The following is a 21093-nucleotide window of genomic DNA, read 5'->3' as shown; positions in this document are numbered from 1 at the left end:
GCTGATTCCATACAACAGGATCCTGGCAGTGTGAGGAGCCCTGGCACAGCTGTCAGGGAGCGATGCAGGATGTTTGTCCTTGGAGCCACTTCCCTACCATGACACTTCTTGCAGGGTTAGATAACATACTGTGTGCTAGCAGCTAATCCTACTGGATTGCCCAGGAAGGGCCAGGCACTCCCTGTCCATATCAGCCAGTGTCCTGCTTTGGCTGTACCCACTGCCAGGCAGGGCTGTGGGGCTGGGGTGTTGGGGTGCAGGTCACGGGCTCCATCTTTTCTCCTCAGTGCGTGCGCATGCGTAGCTGGTTCTGACTATGGGGCACTATCCCCAGGAATCTATTTATTAAAGCTTCTGTTTCTGCTTATATGTCCACTTCCCTGTGTATTCTGTGATTGCCTCAGGGTTTATGCTCCCTGCTTTCCCCCCATTAATTTATGGGCTTATTGTAAACTCTTCATTCTGTCATTTCCCCACTCCAGGCAGCGTGGGGCAGGCAACAGTCCTGGGCATTTTTTCCTTTCACCCTGCGTGTTGGCTGGTCCATCTCTCAGCCATTTGCAGCAATTTGTGTGGGTAAGGACCATGGCAGTGGCATGCTTCAGCTGCAGACCATTGCTCATGGTATCAAATACTGATGAAGATGTGTTTTTCCCAGCTAGGGTGCTCTTGAAGGCAGTGACATTTCCCCAGCAGTGCTGGGGGCTGCTGTGTAGGATGAAATGTTTTTCACCTGTTCAGTAGATGGGCAGGGCTCTCAGCTGTGCCTCTCAAATACAAGCACAGCACCTCCTTCCTGGATTAGGGATTTGTTTGTAGCCTTTTATCAAAGTCATTTGCAAGCCTTTGTACATTTTGTGTTTTGTTTTTTTTTTTTTTCAACAATCTTTTGAGGCAGGAAGAAGTTATTTATTGCATCTCTCCTTGGCTTCTCATCCTTGGACTGTGGGACTTGTAGACCACATAGACATCATGTCTGAGAGAGTAGAGCTGCTTGAAGCATGTCTGTGAGTCCCTGCTGTGGAAGAGGGGTGAGTGTCTGGCTCAGTAGCAACGTAGAAACCCTTTTTTATGGGCTGTTTTTCTCCCCTGGTCTTTTCTATAGCTTTGTGTAACGCTTCCCCTGTCTCCTAGTAGAGATGCCTTTGCACTCTGGTCCCATGGCAGCTGCAGTTCCATCTGGTCCTGAAGCACTGCACTGTACTGGCACTAAAGGCTACAGCCAGCTATAAAACTCACTCCTGCAGCTGAAAAAGGGAGCTTTGAACACCCAGTGTGCCAAAGAGATGCATTAGTATCTGCTCTGAGCTGGGGGAGAAGGAAGGAGTGCTGGGATATGCCTTCCCACAACACAAAGGTAAGAAGAGACAAGTATCTGGAAACCTCTAGAAAGGGGTCCCTAAGCCCATTGTTATCAGTCCAGTACCTAATTGGGAAGGACTTTTTGAGTGTGTGGGGAGGCTAATATTCCCATGTGGCGTCCCTGTTGGATGCTGAGACCCTGCTGGGCTGGATGGGCTCATGTACCAGCTCCATGGGTTCTTCCCACTGCCTGGAAAGGGTCTCTTGGCTTGTACAAAATAAGAAGGGGTATCTCTTGCTGAACCAAAGCAACTGTAAGGGCAGGGTAGTACTGGAAGTGTTTGCGGTGGGTGTTTTCCACATCAGGTTTTTTTCCTGTGGAACACATGAATATCAGAGGAATTTTTGTTTGTTTGCCTTTCTCCCGGAAGCAGACAGTTCTACTCTTTCCTCTCCAAGCATTGCACTGTATCAGTACTCAGTGTATTTGCCAGGCCAGCCTCAGCAGCCTCTCCAGCAGTAGCATATTTTTGTGCCAGTTGGGGAAATTCTCTGAGAGGGGACTCTCAGTGGTAATGTTGACTTCAGGGGAAGTTCATAGTTTCTGTGGGAGTGAGAGTTTCTGGGCATGAGAAAATAGGGAGCAAGTCTGCAGGCTGAGGGCACTGAAAGGACAAAATGGCTTTGTCTCTTATTCTGGTTCCTAAAATGATTTCTAGCCTCCCTGCCTCTCACAAACCTGCCCTGCACATCATTTTGTCCCTGGGCCTGCCCCATACTGATTTCTCCCATGGCTTCATGTCTGCTGGCATGTGGGGTGCAGACTCAGGGTAAGGGTGGGAGACCAGCTTGCCACCAGGTGCTTTGGGTTTCTTCCACACCCACTCCAGGCTGAGCACCTGCAGTGGCTCACACTGCCTGGAGGGGTGACTGAGGACCAAAGTGGCAATGACCTGGCTCCCTGGGACATGTGGAAGCAGTGCAAGGTCTAAGGTGGCTGCTAATTCCTGAGTTGTTTGGAAATCCCAGGCCCAGCAAACCTTGAGCCTGTTGCCAAAAACATGGCCTCAGTGGAGGATGCAGAGGAAAAGCATCCTTTCTGCAGCAAGGGGGTGGGCTCAGGAAGAGCCTTGTAGACTACCTGCCAGTCTGCCTCCTGACTTACTGCTGGTGAGCAAGAGCCTTTCACTTGTTTCTGGCATGGGCAAGTGCCTGTAGCCTGTAAGAGCCTTAGGTGATCTCAGGTTAAACCCCTCACTTGAATGGCAGGAGCTCCAGTTAGTCCTTAGGAAAGGCCAGAAGCTTTTGAAGGAAGAGATTCAGAGAAGCAAGTCTCACAGTCTGGGAGTGAGACCAGGAGTCTCCTGGCTGCTTTAGGACCTTTGTCACTGCCTTCATTCCCCTTCCCAATTCATTCAAAAGCCCATGGTGAAGACCTCCCTGAAGAGCAGGATGAGGGATGAGTTATGACCAGATTTGCCCACAAACTATAGATCAGCCAAGGTTTCCACCCTCCCCACAGGACCATAAGCTGTTCAAGTAGCGCTTGTGTTTGAACCAAAGCTGTGGCAGGAGGTGAGGAAGCAGCAGGCAGAGTTTGCTGTAGGCTTGTAACCCTGTTAGCTTTTAACCTAGCCTAAAACCCAAGCATGCATGGAGTAATCAATTGTGCTTGTGCTTCAAGAATATTTAGATATTTTTATTATTCTTTTTATAGTTCTGGCCTCCCCAAACCCTCAGTTCAGTCACTTTTTGGAGGAAGTATGGGAGAACTGTGTTTTGCTCTGTTGCTGTGATCTCCCCATGCCCCAGACCCTCACCTGCAGGCTGGGCTGCATCCCTGGCAGATGCAGGGTCTCTGCCTCTCTTGCAAGAAATGGGAGGCCAGAAGAGATTAAATGAAGGTAAGGATTCTCCAGTAAGCCTGGGGCCATGTCCAGGGGCTGCATGGAAATTGCTGCTGGAGCTTAATTCTCTTTGATATGTTCTTGGATGTCCAGCACGCAGATTTTCACCTTCTTGAATTTCGCCTTGAGTCTTGCATTTGTCCAAACAGGAAAACCTGCCCTGAAATCCAGACATGACCACACAAGACAGCCAGCGTTTGTCTTACTCGTGTTACAGGTCTCCTCAGGAAAATGGCCCTACCACCACAGAAAGTACAGGGGACACTGGGGAGACTGAATCCAAAGCCTCTCTTCCAATTCAGTGATTCTGAAAGGCAGCTGCATCTCTGGAGAAGAAGCAGGAACAGCTGGAGCAAAAGAAAGGCCAAATGAGATGATGCCATTAGGATTATTTCATCTCCCTGTTGAACAGGAGCCCAGAGCAATCCCTTTGGTGAAATCCTCCTGTGTGGGGCTGTTACACCATCGCAGGACAGGGGCCATAAACACGTGCTAGTCCTGGAGAGTTTCACACTCTGGGAAGGACGAGATGTCCCAGAAAAATGGCCAGGGGGGATTTTTCAGCTCCTGAAAATGGAAGAAGCAGCGCTGAAAGGGGCAATAAAATCAGGGTGCATTGGACACACAAAAAATTTGGAAAAGGGTAGATGGTACCCCAGGATAGGCTGTTGAGAAGGCTAGCCAAACAGTGTCTTAAGTGAATAACAGCATCTCCCTTCCCAGCAGAAAAAGCTTTCCATGTCCAAACCAAAACATGTGTGTGTTCTGTTTATTTTTTCTGTTTGTTTTGTTTGTTTCAAATGAATGCCATGAAGAAGGTCTGCCCCTTCAGGGAGGGGGGTTTGGCACAGATGCGATGGCAGGGTGTCTCTTCCCCTTGCTCCCTCCCTCTGTGTTTTCCAGAGGGCTCATTCTCACCGGATCCTACCTCTAGTGCTCTTTCCATCTTTGTTGGCTCCATCTGCAGCATGCAAGTGTCTGTAAAGGGCTTGTAAGAGGAAAGCATTAGGTAGAGGTAATTATTAATGGTAATAAGAACATCTGCAAGAGGGACCTTACTGGACTGCATTATAAAGACACTCTGAAACCACCCACCCCTGCAAAGTAACCTTTGCTTGCTCTGCTTTGCCTTTCATCCTCCTGTGCCCCAATTACTTAACTCATCTCACTTCATGTTTTTCTTTCTCCACCCTGGAATTTGGATCAAGTGCCCCTTTCTGTGGTCATATGCTTCCTCTGTATCTTCCTCCTACCTTGTCATGTGTAAAGAAAAAGGTGGTGGGGGAATAAGAATTCTTTTAATCCCTTGTGAGCCCTCCAATGCCACTCACTTTTTCCCCTGATCCAAAAGCCACATAAAGTGGTAGCGCAGATGTGTAGCTTGGCTCTGCCTGATGGAAACAGTTGTTAAAGGTGCTCAGTTGGGTGCATGTAGTAAGGAAGACTACCACCTCTCTTCTCTCTTAGGCCCCAGGAAGCTTCCAGCTTCCCTGACACCAAAGCCTTCCTTTTACAAGGTTTCAGCATCTGGTGCTGTGAACCCGACTGCTCCCAGGTAGATCAGATGGAAGGGTCCTTCTAGGGATGCTTCCCTCCCCTGCCTCCCCCGCCCATGCAGAGGATGGCCTGCAGTGCTTCTCACATCCAGCTAGTGTCCTTGCAGCAGACTCTGGCTCTCAGCCCCTGCACAGAAATCCTGCTCCACTTTTTGGAAGCAGTATGCCCTACCAGGCAGTTATTGGCCTGCAGTGGTGGCCTGCTAGGGGACACTTGTCCTTAGCACCCCCAGCTCAACCCACAGACAGCAGAAAGCCTCTACAAAAGCCAGTAGCTGTGTGAGAATCCCATTTCAGCTTAAGCAGTGGGATGGCCCCCAGCTGGCACAGATGCTGAGTGTGGTTTCTCTGCTGGCTGGTACAAGGCTGCCTTCAGTAATTTCACTTTGACTATCAAAAAGGTGACCCCAAAGGTACACTGTGTTTTTCAGGTGGGCAATCCCTGGTGTATCCCATGTTCAAGAGCCACTTCACAAAACAGTTATTTCTGCTGTCCTTTGAAGCCAGGAATCCTCTGCTGCAGCCTTCCCGCATGTGCTCAGGGATGGCTGTTTAAAAGCCTCTCCCATCATCATCCCTACATGCCTTGTCCACAGGGAAGATTAGGAGTGCTCAGCAAACATGCTGCCTCTAGCATGCAGCAAGCTCTGCACCCAGACACTCTGCAGCTGAGAAACCTCATCCTCATCCAGTGTGATTCTAGTCATACACCTAAGTTCTATATTATTCTATTTAGATTCTAGTGTGCAGATCTAAACTAATACACGATCCATTTCATTTCTAACAGCAGTGTGGAAAAAAAGAGCTTCCAAAAATCTATAAATCAGCTGTCTCTCAAATTCTGTGGGATTAAGGGAAAGGTGCAAAATAGAAATAATTTCCATGGGGAAGCCTATAATTTAATTTGCCCAGGAAAATAATGTACTGTCTTCATGTTTGTCTTCCAGAGACTTTAAAAAGGATTAAATGAAGGGTCAGAGGATGCAATTATGAGTGTGGTTTCTCTGGGGGCAAAGTGGGTAGAAGAAATTCCCCTCCTTCCCCCATGTCCCAGAGGGTTATTCATGCCCTAACACTGTAGTTTACTGTCTTTGTAGTCATATTGGTAACTCCTTGTCCCCCCAGCTGTAGCCCTCAAAAATCCATGTACAGAATGAAACACGAATAGAACAAATACCAAAATCTGACAAAGAACAGTTTATTATTAACTTTTAAAACCAGGTCCCCCCCAATATAGGGTGCTACTGGGTGGGTGGGGGGGAGAATGTCTTAATAAGGCTTTGCTGCCAGAAATTGTTCCCACACTCCAAACTTGCTGTCAGGAGGCAATTGGGAGTGTTTGGCAGTGGGTCTACAATAACAGCCCCAATAAGGGGTAGGAGCTGAACCCAGATGAACCCTGTGCCAAAAGCAAGCTTTTCTGTTAGCCTCCCTTGTGTCCTGGGAACCCTGACACTGGCTGGGAGGTCATGCTGTGCTCCAGCTGGCTGGTGGCATCTCTGTGCAGCACAGTCGCAGGGCATATATACAGCCCAGATCCACCTCCTTTTACTCCCATGCTAGAAAAAGGGAGATGAAGAAGGCAAGACTCCCTGAGAGCCTTTGATGCACTCTCATTAGCTGGTGGGCCCAGGCTGTGCAATATTGCTACAACATCTGATCTCACCCTGCTAATTTAAGACAGAAGCTATAACTTTTTATCATCCCCCCCACTGAAATATGAAGTAAAAATCAGCAGTAGGCCTTCTCCTCTCAGCTGTGATCCCATCAGTGTCTGTGGGGAAGGGGGATACCAGTGGGGCTGGGTGGTAGAGGAGATGGATGGGTGCCACTTTATAGCCTGTGTGCATTGAGGCAGCTAATAAAAGCGGCAGGCCTTGGCAGCATTGACTGTGTTTTAAAGATACCATCTGCTCCCACCAGCCAGCAGACCAGCCACTCGGGCAGAGCGTAGCCAGCCATAAAATGGGAGCTGGCAGAGGCTGCCCCGATGGGACCGCATCCACCGGGCAGACCCCAAAACCGCTGTGTGGCAAGGGGGCTGCCACCCGAGGTCCCAGCTCTGCACTGCCCAAAAGGTATCTTTTACTTACCAACCAGAGCCACTTGATGTGAATTTCTCCGGTGCCTTCACTCAGTTGTCCCAGGAAAATCGTGTCTATTAAGCAGCTTTGGGCTGCAGCCAGTACACTATCCATTAGAGCAAACTTTCATCCAATTATTATTATTATACCTCCCACTCCTGCCTTAAATAAGATCGTAGGCTTTTTCTGGGTCCCTTGTTGGAACACGGTGCATGTGAATTGCTGCCCAGAATTGCACAGGTGAGCCTGGCGCTGCCATGCTCCTCTTCTGCCTGGGATGCCCTCCTGGGACAGCAATAGGTTGGGGTAATGATGGGTGGCTGCAGCTTCCCTACAGGCAGTGGCAGGAGCAGAGACCATGAGTAGCTGAGCAAGGAGAGATGATGCTGCTTGAGCTGGGGCTTTGCAGATTGATGCTGCAAAGCCTTGGCCAGTGGTGTGGCTCAGTGACGGCGGCTGGTTCATCCTGAAGGATGGCTGAGCAGCAAAAACAGTCTGACCCCTTCTCCCCACCAGCCTGCACACACACATAAAGATTCCTGGCACTCCTCCGAGATGTTTCTCACCTTGTTTTGCATTGAAATAGAGAATGGAATGGTTTGACTTTTTTAACTGAGTTGTCTCAAAACTTGATGGCAAATTTCTGTGAGCTCTGAAATGAGTGGTAGTGAGTGACCTGCCTCTTTGAGGACCTTGTGTCCATGTTGCTTATGGAAGGGCACTCTCCATGTGTTTGTGCTAGGTCCCAGACACCCCAAATCAAGCCCTGCTGCTTGGGAACCACTGTAGACCGTGCTGGAGGTGCTCTGCCTGTTCTGGGATATCTGCAGTCCGCCATGCCGCTGCTTCTACTTGAAGTTTTCTACCTTCTGTCTCCATTCTCATCCCTTCTTCATGTTTGCTTCCCATTGATGGTACAGAAAACAACACGCCCTTCAAACGGCAGCAGTAATTCACCAGCACCACGTGGCAGGTGTGGTCCCAGCTGCAAGCAGAGGCTGGCCAGCTCCAGTGATCCTGGAGATCTTTGGCCAAATAGCAAGATGCACATCTCCAGCATGGGCCCTGCAGTGCCCTGATGCTTCCCACACCCTGGAAATGACACACCCACGCATACTTTTCCTCGCTTGTGTTTTCTTGGCATGCAACCACTCTGTCCCTGGTTGTATACCCAGCCCGGTGCTGCTAGCCCTGATGATTTTTACTGTAAGACACCAAAACTCTGTCATCTCTTTCGACGAGCGGGGCGGGGAATTCCAGTCATCCAGTGGATGCTGCAATGAGATAGTGCTAAACTGAGCACTAATTATTCATTTAAACTAATTAAATTACTAAACCCAAGGAATTTTGAAAGGGTCATTGGGCCTCCTGCCCTCCCTTCTCCCAAACACATGTGTGGGACAGGGGAGGGGACAGACAGGTAGACCCACTACTGCTGGCCCCAGGCTTTTTTGCAGCCTCCTCTGGAGCTTCTGATGGTGTCTCACGTGAGGAGCAGAAGATGCAAGGCCAGTCTAATCTGCTCTGGCAATTCCCTCATTTCTAAGCATCATTTCCACCCTCTTCTAAAAAACAAGCATGTTTAACGTTACACAGTTTTGGCATCTGAGTTGTCTGACGGCTTTAAAAGGGAGTAAACATTCATCCTGCTGACATGGCAATAAAACCGGTGCATCTGGAAGAGAGGAGTCAGCAGCAGATGTGCCCCTGCAAACTGCTCGCTGTGATGAATCCTCTTCCCAGATACTGCTAATCCCTTTTCTCTTGCTCCTAGGCCTCCTTAATTGTGCTCCCTATGATTAAATAACTCTTTGAAGACATCACTGGAAGTTATTTCTTCCATGTGGGAATGTCACTTGCCAGGTTTGTAGCCTTTGGCTCTAGGCTTAGGGAGCTCATTTGGCAAGGGAGGTGGGGAAAGCAGCATCTGAGGTGCTCTGGTGACCCCAAAATGCGTCCACCAGAAGGTCAGGGCTACCTGGCTGCCCAGGAGGGATGATAGGCTAGGCAGGGATGTGCCTGGATGCTCCACATGAACCTGGGGATGGCAAATTCCCAGGGAGCTGCTGCTTCCTTGGTGGTATTCATCTCCCAGCCACTCTGGAAGAGCAAAGTTCGTGGGTTTGGGGAGGAGAGGGATGCCGTGACTGGGGTGATGCATTAAATCAGGCTATCCTCCCAGGAGCAGAGGGGAGGTGGGCTGTGGTTTCCAGCCTCTGCAGGCTTCCTTGCGAGCATGATACCCAAAGCCTTTTTTCTTTTTTTTCCTGAAGGATGCTGAAGCCTTGATCTGCAGGAGGGACACAAAAGTCCAACAGGGCTGCAAGAGTGTCTGAGAGGCTTTGCCAAAATGCAGATCAGGAGGGAACTTATTTTATGGGTGCCTACACCCTGGAAAAATACTAGACACAGCTGTTTTCTGGAGGACAGGCCCTCACATGGCAGGGAGCCAGCAGCAGCAGTACTCCATCTTCCACATGCTATGCTGCTGCCATGATCCTGAATGTGCCCAGGGCAGGACCCTGTCCCTGTGCCAGCCCAGGCTAAGCTCCCCTCAGATGCCCACCCTGAAGCTTGCACCCTGAATCCCTGAGGCAGAGGAGGCAGGTCTCCATAGACAGAGGCAAGCGATTGCCTGAATATTCATGTATCGGCAGGCAAGCTACAGCAGGCCCTTGTTACAAACTGCTACCCAAACTGCTTACATCCATAAATGAGGGAAATAAATAAACAGATGCTTGTTAATTGACTTAATTACCCACCAGCAAATAGGAGACCGGGAGCACATCAATAAAAAATGTTTTAAAAAGCAACTCATAGTAAGTCTTTTCCATATGCAAACTACGCTGGTCTCTTCTGTCTACAATAGTCCCCAAAGACAAGAAATAGATTTTCATTACAAGGGAAAGAGAGATCAAACTCTGAAAATAAGGCTTGTGTCCCAAAATGAGGCTCAAATTTATGCCCTCTTCCCAAAACCCTGGCTTTTTGAAACCCAGGCTGGGTCAGTATTTAACATATAGCCATGACAGGAGTTATTGCAAACAACCCTCCTTGAGCAAGAGAAACCCAGCAGCTGTGGTAATCCTTCTTGTTTTCCAGTGAGGAGCAGGCATGAAGGAGAAGGAGGCAGAGCTGGTGATCTCTTAAAGATATTTTATTGATTCTTTTTTTTCAGAATATGCTCAAGCAAAAGGGAAATGGAAAAATTGAAGACCCATCCCTCTCACTGCTCCACGGCTGTGTGCAACCTGAGAGCATGGGAGAACTCTGATGTGTTCCTGACAGGGCTGATGCTCAGAGCAAATACCCACAGCTGAGTGCTGGGCTGGCAGACCAGGATGGATAAATAAGAAGTACTGCCCAAGCCAGAGGCTTGTGGCCAGACCCCAAACCATTTGTCCCAGGGTGGATGCAGAAGGTCCTGTGCAGACCCTGGAGCAACCCTGCTGAGCCTGAGAGCAGGAATCTGCCCGCAGCTCTGAAGGGACAGCCCTGTCCCTATCCTCTGGCTTTTAACATACCCTTTGCTGGCAGCCTGTAACCTCTCATGGGGAGTTTCTGTTGGAGTCCATCTGAATGAAACCCAGACCACAGCATGGTCTGTTGACCAGAGCTGCAGAAGCTGTTGTCTCCCACGTCACGGCAACACCAAAAAACCCAGCCCTGCAAAAATGGCATGCCAGGCTCCAAAGTCTGCAACAACTTGAGTGCTAAACTAATTTTTTCACTTTCTAGAAGTGATTCCCCCTGTATGGGTACTGCCAGCTCAGCAATGCATGAAGAAATCACTGCTGCAAACTGCCTTGTGCACACACCCCGAGCCCCACCAGCCAAGACAGGTACCTGCCCTTTTCCAGCCTCCATTCTCAGCATGTTTGCTCTGTTCCTGGTCTGGCAGGAAGGTTGTGTGGAAAAACCAGTGTGGGTTCCCTCGGGACTGCTTGCAGTCAGCCTCCAGTGCCGTTACCTGTGTATTGCACAGCATTTAACGAGTGCCCCCAGGGCAGGTAGGTTATGAAAGAAGCCTCATTAGCCTACCCCTCACTGCCTCCCTGACGTCAATGTGACACAGTGTAATCAGGGGAAAACTCAGAGCAGGGTATGAAACGCTGGGGAGCACAGGCTTTTGGGTGCACCAGGAAAAAAAAAAAAGAATGAAGGGGTGGAGCAAGTGGCAAGAAGAGATGAAGGGAGATTGTCTTATCACCCAGAGCTGGCAGCTGGAGTGAATTTCCTCTCCTGACTGCAGACTCTGTAGGCGTGGGTGATGTTATCCCATTGCCTGGCTCCTGCAGATCCATCCCTCTCCATGGGCACCAGGGTGGCTGCAGCAGAGAGGGGGCCAGGCAGGGGACGTTGGGCAGGTGCTGCACCAGGTCTTGGGCTTGCCTTGCTCAGACCTGATAGCATGTGGATTTTAAATCATGCAGGGATGATGTTATGCCACAAAGCCCAGGCACTTTAATTCTGAACCTAGATTTTGAACAGGCTTTAACAATATTTGTTGGAGAATAACTTCAGTAAAGAGCCAGAGCATCTGCATCAACCGGAAGCTGCTCATATGGCTACATCTGTCCTGTGAACTCAGGGAAAGAAACTAGATCTGCACAATCTAGTGCAGACCCGACAGCACTCTCTGAGAGTAGCCCAGCAACATGTACACTACAGATTGCCCCACTTGAACTGTAGGGTGGCAGGCTGCGTTGTGCATGTCATGCTGCAGAAGATTGCGTGTTTACCCCAAACTCTACAATATTTGCTGAACCACTTCCATCAGTATTTCTGCTTATGTGTGAAAGAAAGGAGCAAGCAAGATCATTTCTGTTCCTCCGCTTGCAGGGCAGACCCTGCAGCTGGGACCCACACAGGCTGAAACAGCATAAAGCTTTTTCAAAATGCACGAAAACCTAAGTCTTACTTCTGAATCTTTTAAGTCTTACTTCTGTACTTTTTAACAAAGCCTTATCACATTTTTTTTTCCTTAGAGCTCACAGCAGTTACTGAACACAGGTGACACTGGGAACATGGGCTAGAAGCACTCAGCAGCATGACTGTTGGGAAGTCCTCAGGGTCAAAGGTATGAGCTGGAGATTGTGGCCAAACACCCAGTGAGATGGAGAGAATGGGAGCCAGTATGGGGATGGGGAGAGGCAGCCTCTGAAAGCACAGTGATAGCATAAGGCAGCTGGGATGCTCTTGTTGCTCCTGTTTGGGAGTATCAGTCCCATGTGCCTGGAGAGAATCAGACACAGTGATGGCCGCTGGCACTTTTGCTCCATCTATCCCTCAGTCTCCCACTGAGCCCGGTGTCATGGGACGCAAGCACTGAGGGCATGGTGCAGCGCCAGTCCAGGTGCTTCCCTGCAGCATCAAGAGAAGGATGCAGTTTCAAACACAGGAGCTGTGCATTTTGGAGCCTTCAGACCATGGAAGATAAGCAGCAGCTCCATAAGCTCTCCACGCCCTGCCAGGTACAAGGCCATGCTGCCATCTGGCACTGCTTCTTGTTCAATGCCTGGGAAATGGATAAGAGGCTCAGCTCAGAAGGAGCAGGACCATTGCACATCTTTCCCTTTTGGAAGCACTGCAGGAATCTATCAAAGGATGGTGGGGAGAGGAGTGGAGCACACCAAGGTGGTTGTGGTGGGACCAGGCTTGCAGTGCTTGGCTAGTCTGTCCTGCCCTGGGGCAAGGGAGCATGTTTGAGCGCTCTGAAGGAGCAGGGTGCCAGGCAGGCTCCCTGCCAGCCTGCAGGCTGCCCTGCCAGCCTTGCACGACCAGTTTCCAAGCCCAGTATGTCTTTCAGCAAGACATGCAGTTTCACCACCTGCTCATTCAGGCCTCTGGCTGCCACGTTACCTATTTGTCGGCATGCTTGTTTGGCTTTCTGAAATGTGCCTGTCCAGCTCCTCTGGCATCCAACATGCTGCTGCCTGCCTTGTGCACTCTCCAGATCTGGGTTCCTCCTTGGAAAGCATCCACATCACCAACTATTTTTGGAACAGAGGCATCTATTGTCTCATGCTGTTCCCTGCTGGGTTCAGCTCACAGCTCCCCAGTGCCCCCTTCCCCCAGTACACTTTCCTTTCCTGTGGCATGACTTCTGTGTACCCCACAGTGTCTCCAGAACATAGCGTTGCTAGAGTCCCATGAAACAAGGCAGAGCCCTTGCCACCACTGTGTGGGTGCCCCATGAGCTGTCAAGGGGGTCCAGGAGCGGGGTCGAGTGGGGTGCGTGAGATGTCTACCTCCAGTGGTGGGTTCCCGCAGTCTGGTGTGATCCTGCCATGAGGTCCTGCCAAGAAGACAGCAAGCCAGCCTGCAGCATGGGATGTATAGTGGACAGACCAGGTTCCCCCGCCTCTCCAGGCTGAAACCAGGTGTGGATGTGAGTGGCGAGGTCTCTAAACTGTATGGGTGGGAGCTGTATTTCCGGGTAAGCCCCCACATTAGGCAACAGAGAGAGACTGACAGAAAGGCTAGATGCTCTTGGCAGGTTGTGAGTTGGAGGCTACACTGCAGTCTTTGGGGCTGTCCTCCCTTGCCACAGCCTTCAGAGTTGGACTGAGTTTTACAGCCATGGTGCCCATAGCAAGAAGGTTGGGCTGCTGCTCCCCCAGCTCAGGACCTCTGAGACACCTTTAACCAAAAGTTACACCTCTTTGTCTTCCTTGGTGGTGTTGGGTTCCCTTTGCTACCAATTTATTTGTGCCTTTTCCAGAAAGTTAGTCAACAGTTTTCAACTGTGTCAGTTTGAGAAGCTAGAAGGGGTGGAATGGGGGAAGGGGAGATGGGACAGAGCTATTTTAGTCTAAGTCCATCCGCATTGATAATTATCCATCCAGCCCTGATCATTACTGGAGCAGGATTTGCCAGGTGGCCTGGCCGAACAAACACCTTGCATGGTTTACAAGCACTTCAGTCTCCACATGCCCATGCACCTCTTCTTGCAGCATGGTGGGTCAGCACGTACTTCAGCAGAGCCACCAGTGGAGCTGCAAATGCGGACACTGCTTCACAGCAATGGGAACAAACAGCGCCAGCAGCTCCTTCCCACCACACGTTCCTCTCCCTGCAGTCAGAGACACATCTCAGGAACAGCGATTTCAGCACTGATGGCCCCTCAGCATGTTAGAAAAGTTTCATGCAATCTGTTTACTTTTGGACATATGCTGTGTTCATGCTGCCTGGAGTCTTGCTGCCTCTAATAACTTTGGGTGTAATTTTCTTCAGTTTGGTGCCTGGGGCACTGATTGACACCTGTGGAAATTGGCCTCCAAGGGGGGTGCAAAATGCCTTTCTTCCTCCAGTGTAACTCCTTTACTGCTGCTATAAAAAAATGGCACATGTTGCCCCTGAGGCACGGATCCTCCCTGGGAAATCAGAGGAGGGAGATGGGAGGAGGTGGGAGCATGCTGCCTTTACCACCTTAGGAAGCCTGAGATACCTGTGTCGGTATGCATCTGCATGCATGTGTATATAGATCTATACCAATCGATATATATGTCTCACAGAGACTGAACAGTACTGCCAAGGATGAAATCTCTAACCTCAGTCTTGGGATGCCAAGGTCATGGCAACAGAAGCTTTGCTGCACCTGGAAGTCATCTGGGTAGATGGGAAGTGTGCATATAGTGCACAGCATCTCTTCTTACAGAAAAAGAATACAGCATCCTGGTTTGATTTTCCAATTTTCCTCATTTTTTGAGTGCTGTTCCAGAATAATGCCCGGAGGGGAGCACTCGAGCCCCCAGCTCTGTGCCACAGTGTCCTGCTGTATTGCACCCAGCTCACCAGCTCTGCTGCAACAGGAACAATTAAAGAAATAATAATTAAAAAAGAGCACTATCTGGGGGCTAGGGCAATCAGTTTTTTTCAGCATGATGAAGCCAATGGGACAGTGCTCTTCCAGCATCGTTTTTGATGTCAGGTGGGAGTTTGGGCTGTGATGTACCCTGTGAGCCAGGTAAAGCTGCCTCCCACAGAACTGGCTTTTCAATGTACATATTAGAGTATATTTGCAATGTAAATTAATAAGTGCCATCTGCTTACCTCTGATGTTATGAGAATGTTGTCTTGTGACTGGCTACAAACAAGACAACATTGAAGAGGTAACACCTGCTGGTACATATTACTGCAATTTATTTTCAAACATTAGAAGATTATTTTGGATGGGAGAAATAGGTATAATCTCCTCTTGCTATGTATTAAGTGCTAATGAGAGGCACGTGTGCGGGTTGCCAGACAACATCTTCAAGGAATAAGCAGTAATGATGGAGTAAAGTGCGTGCAAGGGTGGAGGGACCTCGAGAAGGAGGCCGTACCTCTGCAGCTTATCCATGGGGGGACAAGGGGATGTTTAGCTGGTGAAAAGTTGCTCTTGTCAAATGTAAAGCTTGCAGCAGGAATATATTGATTTCAGGCAAAAGAGCCCTAGAGGTAAAAAAAAGAAAGGACTGTCAAAGCATCCCACTTAGCCCTTGGGGATGGGACAGTCTGAATTTTCATTTCAAAATCACAGCCTACTTTTGAAATGGAAATTATTCTAATGCTGCGACAGAGATGAAATCTTTCTGTTGTAGCAAAATAAAATGTTTTGTTTGACCCCAGATACACTTTTTCCTAGTTTTCCCAGAATAGGTATAAAATCTAAAGAAACAGATAGCAGATAAAAAACTGGGAACCTTGCAGACTACCAGCTCTCATTTCTGCTCAGATGTTCCCGAGCTGACATCCAGCCTGCCATCATACCTTCATTTTTTTCATCATTTTTCTGCAGATTGGCAGCACCACAGGGCAAGGACTCGCAGGCCTGGGTTTTAATACCTGACAGCACACAGGTTATGAATTCCAGTGTGGCTGTATAGATATTTATATAGATAATTGTTATGTTAGTGACTAGCTTTTATTTTATGCTGCCTGAAGCATCTTGAGGTGAACGGGCGGGAGCATGGTGCCAGTATGTCCACTCGGCAAAAGCTCTGTTGTGAAAGGTATGGCAGCTGAACCGCTCTTACCAGGGAGTAGGCAATGCCAATTTTCCTTATTTTCTGCAGCCTGCATAGAGTTGCGTGTGCAAGACAAGGGTTTTCCCCAGATGCAGAGCGAGGATGCTGGGGAGGGGGATAGACCTCTTGCCCAAACCTGCAGAGATGGAGGAGGTCCTGATGAGTTTGAGCAGGGGAGAGGAGAAGCCAGGTGGGATTTGACAGAGGAGAGGGCTTTTCTAACAAAGGGGCAAGGTGAAGAAAGGAGAAACTGGCTCCAGGAAGGCAGACGACTCACTGCTGGGCAGGTCTTGGGCTGCCAGAGCAAACTGGGGGTGGGAAACCTTGGAAACATTCATTATGCTAGCCAAAGAAAGGAATGAGTTTGGGGATACTCCGCAGAGCTGGGATGCACATCGGCTTCCGCATACAGGTCAAGGCAGGGATAAGCGTCTTGTTCTCAAGAGTAAAAGCTTTTGATATGACCCTGAAGAGAGGGATTTGGAGCCTGGAGCAGTCTCCAGGTGCATCCTTGGAAAGGATGGGGAAGCCTGAGCAATCAAGCCATGAGCAACTTCAAAAATGTTTCTCCTGGGACATGTGTTCAGTGAAATTTCTAGCAACAGTTATTTTTGAGAGGCTTGTTATCAACGTTACTAAGAAAACCTGGCAGTTCCCTTTCCTCTGCCCATAGACATGAAGGGAGCAGTTTTAACATGGTGCACCCAGGGATGCGATGCATGGCAAGGCTTCTCTTACCCTGGGTGCAGGGTGGACCACAGCCATCCTTGTCTCAGTAACAGGACAAAACCAGCAGGTCTGAGGTATCAGCAGTGCAGGTAAGTCGTGTAGAAGCATTTTCCTGCATTGCATGTAACTGAACTGCTAGACTCCCAGCTGTGTGGTGGTGGCACCTCAAAAGCAAAAACTGGAGACCTCTCATGGAAGACAAGTGCACAAGTCGTTTAAGTTGGAGGAGGCAGAAATGACACAAAGCACAGGCAAATCTACATGGGAAAGTATCACTGTGTATTCACCTGGTCCTCATGGTCTTTCCCTAAACATATACCTCTGTTAGACCATAACTGGCAGAGATGCTGCTAGAGCCATTGCTGTTAGACAGCACCCTGGCCTAAGCAGATCTGCATAAAGAATTGCTTTCTGTCACTGGTGGGAAAGACTTTATGCTTATTCTTAATTTTAAAAAGGATTTTTACAGTTAAAAGGCACCAATGGAAATTTGCTCCATCTGACTGACTTCTGTGTCATTTTAAGCACATGGGTAATGGTGGGCTGGCATGGAGATACCCTTCAGTGTGGGTGTCTACTGTTGCTTTCACCAAGTTTTTTGGGGCAAAGCAGAGAAGGCCAGGGTCTGGAGCACCACCAGGGTGTTCACACTTGCAGTCTCAGCTGTGTTTGAAGCACTGCTATCTCCTGGACATCCCTCCCTGCTGCCCCGTCTCACTCAGGGCCCTTGCTGGAGGGGACAGGGGGCTGTCATGGCCATATTTGTTAGAAAAAGCCTTTCCTGCATGATGCGCCTCCACTGTGCTTCCTCCTCAGCTTAAAACTCCCCATCCTTTAAATTATTCTGGTGATGTTCAGCTGCTTCTCTGCCCCTCGGCTGCTTTCCATCCCTCCCGCTTCCCTCCCCAAAACCTAGGGTGACACAGTCAAGCCTTAATGAAACATTACCGGTGACTCAGGCCTGTTGGCTGTTATGAGTGGCACATGGCCCAGCGCAGAAATGCCGTTGTGAGTGTTTGCACTGGAAATCGCAGACCGGGGAGGGAGAGGGGTGCTGGTGGCAGCCGCAGGGCACTGCTGCCTCGCCACTGGCACAGCCTGGAGCCATAGGACATTCTGCAACCGCTGCTGATGTGGGGGATGCGGGGTGGGCAGGGAGGATGCTGAGGGGTACCCAGTATGGAGGCGGACACAGTGTGTGGTGGTGGTGGCGGAGCAGCATGTTATTGGTGCTCCTCACCCCCAGGGCTGGGCAGCTGCCAGAAGAGGGCTGACCACAGCTGGATTGCCTGGTAGAAATAACTCCATGGCATAAACTTTCACAGGAGGAAAGGGAGAGAGCAGCCGGGGTCTAACTCTCTCCCCTCTGCCGCAGCAGCAAACATGTGCCTGGGCCAGCATGAATCAGCAAAGGCTGGGGCAAGCAGGGGAGAATGTCTTAGATTGACACTGTTAAAACCCAGGGGAAGCTTTTGGGGTTAAAAGGAAAATAAATACTGGGCTAAACTGATTCACAGAGGACGTCTGGTCCCCTTGCTCACGGATCATTTGCGTAAGAGCAGCAACAATGGTGGAAGGGGAAAGAAACAGAGGAGTCGAGGAGCATGCCTTTCCTGAGAGGAGTGGGTGCAGATGTCTTTGCCCTGGGCAGTGATGCTGTTTGACTTTGTGGTATTTCTTTTGTTTTCCCTACATGTCCCAGCCACCCAGCAGGATGGGGCCTTGCTGCCCATGTGATGTTGGCATGAGCCCGTTTGCTTTTCCAGGGCGCGGTGAGAGCTGCTTCCCCACACCAGCCACCAGGCTAGTGGCTGCTTCACCTCTTCCCGACAGGGGCTGGCTGCTGCAGCAGCTCCCATATGCACAAGAGTGACTGCAAGCCATGGGGTGGGAAAGGAGGGCCTGCACATCCCCAGTTGCCTTTTCCACCTTCCGACCAAGACTTTCTGCTGGAAGGTGCTGGCCGTGCTTCTCCTCCCTCTGATCTGCCATTGGTTGCAGTCACCAGCTGGAGGGTGCAGGTGGCGGGCTGCAGGGGGTGCTCTTGGTGACTATAGGGTGAGGTTGCAACGATGCAGCCACCTTGCCAAGCAGGGAGATACCCGCTTGGGTAGAGATTGCACACCCTGCCGAGAAGAGGGCACTACGAGCACACTGCACTCACCAGCTCCTTCTCTACAGGGTACAGTGGCAATGTTGTCTCTGTTCAGTGTTACCTGGGTCATGCCAGCGATTGATTCCTTCACCCTGCCAAAGCTTGCTTGTGCTGTTGTGCTGGGAGCTGGGAGGAGAAGCCAGTAGTTTTCCACTATTCCCGGCACGGGGAGGCACAGAGCAAGCACTGAAAACCTGGCAAGGCTCCACAGCGGGTTCACACCTATTGCTTTCGCAAGACATGCGATGATAAAAACCCTGAAAGGCAAAGAAAGGCCATTGCTCTGATTCACTTAGCACGCTGCAAGCTGTCTTGTTTTGTTCCCTCTCTTTTTTTATTTTCTTCTCCCCTTTTGGGAGAGGAAAGGGGGGCATTTCATGTTCCCAGGCTATTTCAGGCAATTGCAGCATTAGTGTCTCAGGTAGTTTGACCCTGCCGCCTAGCTTCTGTCCTAGCACTCGCAGTGAGCCCAGGATCAGCATATTGGCTGTGACACTTCCTAATTGCTCAAGATGGATCACTTAAGAAAAAGCCTTCCATATGGTCCACAGGATTTAATTTTTTTATATATTTTTTCCCTCCCTTGCTTCTACAACTGTTACAGGAAAAGATATTTTTCCCCCTGTTTGACATATATGTAATCTTCTTCTGATACACAAATGCCAGATGGCACTACAAAAAGATAATAAATGTGTCTGCAGCCTTCGACAGTTAAGTCTGGGAACCTTGAAAATGGCTACAGAGGAGCTGGGAGTGGCTGGCTCGGGATTTTTTTAGGGGGTTTGTTGAAGATGGAGCAAGTCATCAAAGGTGATTGGGGGAACCTGGAAATGATTCACATCTGCCCCGTGCCCAAGCCCTGCCAGGTATCCCAGTCTGGGATTTGCTCCGTGCTGCTCTCAGTGGTGAGCAAACCTGAGGAAACTTGAACAGCTGAGGGATGCTGTTCTTAAAACTACCTCTGAGAAGAGGCCCTGAGATGCAATGAGGAACAGGAAAAGCAAACTCCACAAACCTGACAACAGAAAGCTTGTTGCAGTCAATGAGCATCTTATGGCTGAATTTGGACTGACTTTGGACTGGGTATTTAAAACCCCTGGGAACAGTGCTGTGAGCAGAGTCCTTCCTGCTGCAAGGCGATGAGCAAGGGTGAGAGAGACAGCCTTTAATTTGGTTAGGAGCACCATCCTGTAACCATATTACCATATGTAAATGCTGCTTAACATTAATCTCCTAACACACTTTCTCTATAGGGATGAAAAATTACTGCTGTGGTCTGGGATAACCTTGGAAACATGGTCTGCCACCACAGCAAGGAATTGCCTCCTGAAACCTTTGTTTAATAAACAGGTGTGAGCAATCAGGTTGCAAAGCACTTCCCTGGAAAAGGGCAGGTTAATTTTTTCTCTGCTGAAGCTGCAGGGGGAAGGGAGGCTGTCTGTCTTCACGTGTTAAACTCCTTTTCACACTTGGCGTGATTCACTCCTGACGCCAAGTAGTGGATGTGCTTTCCTGCCAAGGTGGCTCATCCTTGCCGAGGCCAACCTCACTGCTGGCTTCCTGCAGAGCCACAGCAATGTCTTCACCTTGCTGCAGAGCCACAGCAATGCTTTCACCAGCAGACTCCTCCGACTGCTTGGATTTTGCTGTACTGGGCTTCACCTCTTCCCTACCATCCATGGGGGGACACAGGCAGAGATCAGGTGGGACCGCCCTATGTGTCCTCCATTACTCATCCCCCTGCTGAAGCATCCCACCATTTCCTTCTTTTATCTCTATCAGGCAACTTCTAGAGCTGCCTGCTCCCACCAGCCCTGATAGCCTCCACAAACCCATTTTTTAGGAGAACAAATGGTTTCCAGCATCATCTCAGGACCAGCAGCACACATCACCTCTTGCATGATGCTCACTTTGGGCAAAACACACCTGTGATGAGCTGGGCTCAGCATTGCACTGTCTGCTTTGAGCAAAGGTCAGACTAGGGACTTCTGGAGGTCCTTCCTGGAGAAGAGGTCCTTAGCCTGGAGAAGAGAAGACTGAGGGGGGATTTCATAAATACCTACAAATATCTAAAGGGTGGGTGTCAGGATGATGGGACTAGGCTCTTTTCAATAGTGCCCAATGCCAGGACAAGGGGCAATGGGCACAAGTTGGAACACAGAAAGTTCCACCTCAATATGAGAAAAAACTTCTTTCCTGTGAGGGTGCCAGAGCAGTGGCACAGGCTGCCCAGGGAGGCTGTGGAGTCTCCTTCCCTGGAGACATTCAAAACCCACCTGGATGCGTTTCTGTGCCCTCTGCTCAAGCAGGGGGGTTGGACAAGATGATCTCCAGAGGTCCCTTCCAACC

General features: G+C 49.7%; 1 long non-coding RNA gene across 1 annotated transcript; it reads left to right on the top strand.

Moving 5' to 3' along the window:
* Positions 1-391: 391 nt before the first annotated feature.
* LOC135313694 (uncharacterized) lies at positions 392-9585 on the top strand. Its single transcript, XR_010373232.1, has 3 exons — positions 392-1357; positions 8624-8712; positions 9123-9585. It is a non-coding gene; the product is annotated as an uncharacterized LOC135313694 (long non-coding RNA).
* Positions 9586-21093: the final 11508 nt, after the last annotated feature.

This window comes from Phalacrocorax carbo, chromosome 5 (assembly GCF_963921805.1).
Source record: "Phalacrocorax carbo chromosome 5, bPhaCar2.1, whole genome shotgun sequence".
In the NCBI taxonomy this organism is placed as follows: Eukaryota; Metazoa; Chordata; class Aves; order Suliformes; family Phalacrocoracidae; genus Phalacrocorax; species Phalacrocorax carbo.
This window is presented reverse-complemented; position numbering and strand designations above follow the sequence as displayed.